Below are 6,768 nucleotides of genomic sequence, written 5' to 3'. Positions count from 1 at the left end.
CCCGTAATCATATCGACCCATAGAATAAATATAACATTATTATTAGACTATACGGTGAACACGAAAAAAAAAAAAAAGTTAAAAGTCCTGTACATAATTGATGCTTTTCTACTCGTGACCTCAAAAAAGTTCCTAAATTTTCAACAATAGGTGATACCAACCCCAAAATGGTAACACTGGAAAACGCATCTCATCCCGCAAAAAAAATGCCGTCACTTGGCCCCAATAACGAAAAAGCTAAAATTTTATAGCCTACAAGAGGAAACTTAAATCCTGGCAGCTGCAGCTCCCTCCTTCCCCTTTTCGCCTCGCTGTGCCCCCATAATACAAGTAATGTCCACATGTGGGGGGTCTCTGCACTCAGGAGAAATTGTAGAACAAACTGTATGGTGGGTTTTCTCTTTTTATCTTTTGGAAATGTGTAAATTTTAGGGCTAAATGAACGTATAACTGACAAAATTTGACCATTCTAAATTTCACCTCCATTTTGATTCAATTACTATGAAGATCTCAAGGGGTTAAGGATCTTCCTAAAAGCTGTTTCTGATTGCTTGAAAATGGGTTGATTCATAGGGGGTTTTAATGCTAAATATGTAAAATTTTATTTCAAACAGTATTTATCCCCAAAATAGTCAATTCTGAAAATATGGAAAATCGCTATTCGATTTGTAATCCGCGTGACGTCAAAATAAATTATCCGAACATTTCAGAAATTATGTAAATGTAAAGTAGACATATGGGAAATGTTATTCAGCAACTTATTTAGGTGGTAAATCTATCTGCCTGAAAACGCGATGATTTCGAATTTCTAAAATGGCAATTTTTTTTTTGTAAATAAACGCAAAACTTATCAGCCAAAATTTACCACTGAAATGAAGTACAACATGTGGGGGAAAAAACAATCTCAGAATCATTTAGATAAGTAACAGTGTTCAAAAGTTATAACCATATAAAGACACGCAAGTCAGAATCCAAAAAATGGGGCTGAGCCTTAAGCTACAAAATGGCTGCGTCCTTAAGGGGTTAACCTGAGCACCTGAGCTGGTGCACGGTATTTGCTGCCTACAAGCCCTATTGCAAAGTTGTAGGTTTCCTTTAACAGAACGGACAAATTAAAAAGTTTGCCAAAAATAGCTATTGATTTGTATGTAAGAAGTAAAATAAAACTCGGGTACAGGATCAGTGCAGGCTCAAGAGGCTGCAGTTACCTCAAGGATTGGAGATGACCCCCGATCCCGTAATCCCTATAAGGCGTGATCAATTGTAGGAGTGTGAATAAGGGATATGGTGCAATGATGGGTCTTACACTGTTTCCATGGGAGCTAAGGGCTGCCATCACTTGGCACATATAGTATCACCAGAACTGTAACACTATGGGGCGGATTTACTTACCAGTCCCTGAGTGATGCCTGAGGTGCGTTCCCCGACAAAAATGCACAGCTGCCGCGATTCACTAGGATCGTGCGCCCGATATCCTGAATCTGTCACTTCCCCGCTCAGGTCCGCCGGAGTTCACCTTCTTCTTCCTGGTGTATGTAAGTGCTTGGCTTGCAACACAATTTAAATGTTAAATCCTGCGATTTGCCTGAATCAGTTGGATTGTCCGATAGCCCGCCCCCCGATTTGTGTCGCATGAAAGTCAGCGCAGCTGCGCCACAATCCAAGTTCGTGCAGCGCAATCCCTGGCGCAATCCCCGAAAAGTCGGAAAACCCAACAGAAATGCGGCTGCTGGGACCCTTAGTAAATGAGCCCCTATGTTAAATAAAATAAAGATGCTACTTAAAATGTACAACAGTGAAATTCTAAGTGTCGGAATGTGATCCTGCGAAAAAAAATTGTCTGTGTCCTGAAAGGGGTTAAATTTTACAGTTCACTTCATGAGCCGCTTCCCAGACACTCGCTCATAGGAAATTTCCAGTAGAACTGGTAATATGTTAGACAAATATATGAGCAGAGACGAGGAGCACTTCAGAAGTTTATTACTCTGAATACTGAAATGCCAACTGGAAGTAAAGAAGATGAGTGCAAGGGGAGCAAATATGAGAGGGGGGGGCAAAAGGTTAGCGGGGGTCTGCTCGGAGATATAAATAATTGGTTTAACCTCTTAAAAGAAGAGGCTTGTCATCTGTAGAAGGGATAACACATGACTATCAGTTTCTAAATTTAAAGGATTATATCATTAATACCATGATTTTCCTATCCACAGGACTGGGGAGACATTTCTAATCACAGAGAGTGAATTAATTTACAGAATAGGGGGGCACAGGGCTCCTTACTCGAAATTGTTTTAGACTTTGCTTTTTTTGGTCCTGTCTGTGAGCTGTGCAGAAGTCCACGAGAAGCCATTGCATCACCAATAATTACTATGGGATTGCCAGCGCAACTCACAGGACAACCAATAAAATTTCCAAAAAGTTCAAGGTTATCTACCATCAAAATCTATCATGATAAATGAGGGACACCTACTCATAGATCCAGGTACCGTGACTGTGGGAACCTTCTTATATTTGTTATCCAGGGCCTCCTTCCTTCTAAAATCAACTTTTTGTCTCCTCCCTCCTCTGCTCCCTTAGCACTTCCTCCCTCTGTCTGTTTCAGCACACAATAGTAGAGGGAAGTGCTCCAGCACAGTGTAACAGCATGTGAATCTACATCATGGTAGGGCTCTGCAAACGCCCCCCATAGCCCTTCCGGGTAATTAGCATAATTGTTATTGGAATTATTGTTATAGCCTTCTTCCATCGAAAATCAACGTATACTAATATAAGAAGATCACATCAGTCACACTGCCTGGATGTATGAGAAAGTGTCCCTGATTTATTGTGCCTGATTTATTTACTTGATAAATTTAGATAATTTAATATTATATAATAATGTAATAGCTCTTAGAAAACAGATTTAGTCAAGTTTTTTTACATACATTGAAAGGACAAGTTTGGTGCATGCTTATACAGTGGGATACGTCGCCTGGGGCCCCCTTCACCCCCTCTTCACTTAGCAGAGGCTGGGGCTTCTGTTGCCTCCGCTGAGCATATACGTCGCTCAGCAGGTGGGAGCAGGATGGAAAGACATAGCTTGTACCAGATACTTTGTATACTGAGCAGAAGGCATAAACTATGTAAATGGGTATGATAAGAATATACATAGGGAGCCTTCTTGACATATATATGCTGAGATTATACGAAAAAGGGAGTGTGAATGCAGCCTTAGATATTATACAACATACCATAATATATATATACAGTGCCTACAAATAGTATTCAACCCCCTGCAGATTTAGCAGGTTTGATAAGAAGCAAATAAGTTAGAGCCTTCAAACTTCAAACAAGAGCAGGATTTATTAACAGATGCATAAATCTTACAAACCAAAAAGTTATGTTGCTTAGTTATATTTTAATAAATTTTAAACATAAAAGTGTGGGTCAATTATTATTCAACCCCTGGGTTTAATATTTTGTGGAATAACCCTTGTTTGCAATTACAGCTAATAATCGTCTTTGATAGGACCTGATCAGGCCGGCACAGGTCTCTGGAGTTATCTTGGCCCACTCCTCCATGCAGATCTTCTCCAAGTTATCTAGGTTCTTTGGGTGTCTCATGTGGACTTTAATCTTGAGCTCCTTCCACAAGTTTTCAATTGGGTTAAGGTCAGGAGACTGACTAGGCCACTGCAACACCTTGATTTTTTTCCCTCTTGAACCAGGCTTTGGTTTTCTTGGCTGTGTGCTTTGAGTCGTTGTCTTGTTTGAAGATGAAATGACGACGCATCTTGATGGAGGAGCGGAGGTTCTTGGCCAAAATCTCCAAGTAGGCCGTGCTATCCATCTTCCCATGGATGCGGACCAGATGGCCAGGCCCCTTGGCTGAGAAGCAGCTCCTCAGCATGATGCTGCCACCACCATGCTTGACTATAGGGATGGTATTCTTGGGGTTGTATGCAGTGCCATCCAGTCTCCAAATGTCACGTGTGTGGTTGGCACCAAAGATCTCGATCTTGGTCTCATCAGACCAGAGAACCTTGAACCAGTCTGTCTCAGAGTCCTCCAAGTGATCATGAGCAAACTGTAAACGAGCCTTGACATGATGCTTTGAAAGTAAAGGTACCTTACGTGCTCATCTGGAACGGAGACCATTGCGGCGGAGTATGTTACTTATGGCATTGACTGAAACCAATGTCCCCACTGTCATGATATTTTCCCAGAGCTCCTTCCTTGTTGTCCTTGGGTTAGCCTTGACTCTTCGGACAAGCCTGGCCTCGGCACGAGAGGAAACTTTCAAAGGCTGTCCAGGCCGTGGAAGGCTAACAGTAGTTCCATAAGCCTTCCACTTCCGGATGATGCTCCCAACAGTGGAGACTGGTAGGCCCAACTCCTTGGAAAGGGTTTTGTACCCCTTGCCAGCCTTGTGACCCTCCACGATCTTGTCTCTAATGGCCTTGGAATGCTCCGTTGTCTTTCCCATGTTGACCATGTATGAGGCTGTTCACAAGTTTGGGGAGAGTCTTAAATAGACTATTAGACTACTCCTCGTTTTATTTCTAGATCCACAGTAGTGTCTATGAGGGACTGTACCTATCACCTACTTAGTACAATATAATATCGCAAGGTGAAAAATATATAAAACTTAACTTTTAATGCAAAGATATATAAAACCACTAGTAACACAAAAAACAATACACCAACACCAACACCTATTTGCCACTGTAATCTCCTGTCACAGAATACAGGGTCCTCAAAGAGATGCCACTCTGGCCACTGATGGCAAGGGAATCATATACATAGTGTTTATGCACACAATAAATCATCACAGATAACTCCCATGTAGGCACTGGTAAACCAAGTAGTTGGCAATAAATCATGCAAATATAACAACCGCTTATGTACGTCGATGCCCAGTGCAATACAGGGGAAAAAACAGGGTATAGGCTGCGGCATTAATAACAATAGTAGCAGTATGTGGAAAAAGGAAAAAGGAATATTCTTACCAATCCTGGGCACAGGACTCGGACCATCAGCTTCTCCCAGATAATGGAGAACCTACATGTCCCTTATGTGCTAGAATATCACCTCAATGTCCATAGACTCCCGTCCTAACAAGGACGGTCCACAGCTATCCCTGGCGTATAGCTCGCCCTTGCTATCAGAACTCCACGTTACCAGATGGTCCCTTGTAAGAAAGGTTGTCCCAACGCGTTTCTTCCGCAATCTCGCGGATTCATCAGGGGAAACATATGTCATAAGTGTCGGTGACTCAAAAAATCCATAGTGGTAGAGACCAAGCAGTGGCTCCTTTTGGTCTCCAGGCCGTCCAGCTTAATGAAGCCCAGACGGGACAACTGGCGTGTGCAGTGTTCTGCAGCACATAGCCGGCTGTCTTTTAAAACAACCAGCTACTGCACGCCGTAACGCCGCCAACTTCCGGCTGGTGCCGATCACGTGACTGGTCATGTGGCCAGTCACATGACACCAGAGGGGGGCGGAGCTTAGTGCCGTGACATCAGATGAGGAGGGAAAAGCAAATCCCTCGATCTGATGCATTGTTGCGCAAGATGGTCACGGCGATGTGTAATACTGTACCACTCACTGATAATAGCTGAAAGCAACAGGTGGGCCTATCCAGTTTGTATATATATATGATGGCTCACAGACTGAAAGCTCACTGGATGGTAAGTATAAACACTATATACATTGATCATGGTACTTCATATGATATTTCCGGCAGTGTTAAAGTTAATAAAAAAAAGAATCAAACAGTCATGAATACATAGCAACCTGAAAGAGGGAATGAAGGTCATCCCTAGAAAAAATTGGATATATTTGAAGGAGAGTTATACCTATCTATCGATAAAAGATGTAAAACTTAGAGTTTCATTAAGCCCATTGGGGGCAACTGTGGATAGCCTGAAGATCCATCGGGTCTCAGTTTGTAGTATTTTTTGGTTCCAATCACCCCCTCTAACATTTCGAGGTACCTGAATGAAACCATGAAACCTTACTGCATCAGTACATCCCTGGTGACATTCCTGAACATGTTTAGCCACCGGGGTGTCTCTTGAGTGCCTGATATCTGCAAGATGTTCGCCCACTCGTCTGCGAAACTCCCTGAATGTTTTTCCAATGTATTCAAGGCCGCAAACGCATACGACCCTGTAGATCACTCCCTTGGTTTTGCAGTTAATAAAGGAGTTAATTTGAATTTCTTCACCAGTCACATTTGCCACAAATTTCTTTGTTACCAGGATGTATGGGCAGGCTATACAACCATTACACTTAAAGGACCCCTTCGGTTTCCTAGCGTCCAGCCATGTATTCCTCGGACTTGTGGAGAAATGGCTGTGTACTAGGCGGTCCCTCAAGGACCTGCCCTTACGGTAGGTGATGGATGGTTGTGGAGTCAAGACATCAACAATGTCAGCATCCATTAGTAAAGTAGACCAGTGCCTCGAGATGATTTGCCTAACAGTATCAGAGCCATTATTGAAAGTGGTGATGAATCTCACTAAATTATCAGGGCCAGCTCTGGCCTTCGGAACCAGAAGATTTCTTCTATCATTATTCAGAGCATTATGAAAGGCACTCCTTAGTATTTTATCCGGGTAGCCTTTCTGCAAGAATCTCACTCTGAGGTCATCAGCCTGCTTCAAAAATGAATGCCTGTCAGAGCAGTTCCTACGTAAACGAAGATATTGGCCCCGAGGTATTCCTCTTTTAAGGGGAACTGGGTGGCTGCTCTCCCACCTCAGTAACGAATTAGTAGCGGTAGCCTTT

Source organism: Engystomops pustulosus, chromosome 7, assembly GCF_040894005.1.
Source record: "Engystomops pustulosus chromosome 7, aEngPut4.maternal, whole genome shotgun sequence".
Classification (NCBI taxonomy): Eukaryota; Metazoa; Chordata; class Amphibia; order Anura; family Leptodactylidae; genus Engystomops; species Engystomops pustulosus.
Note: the sequence above shows the minus strand (reverse complement) of the source record.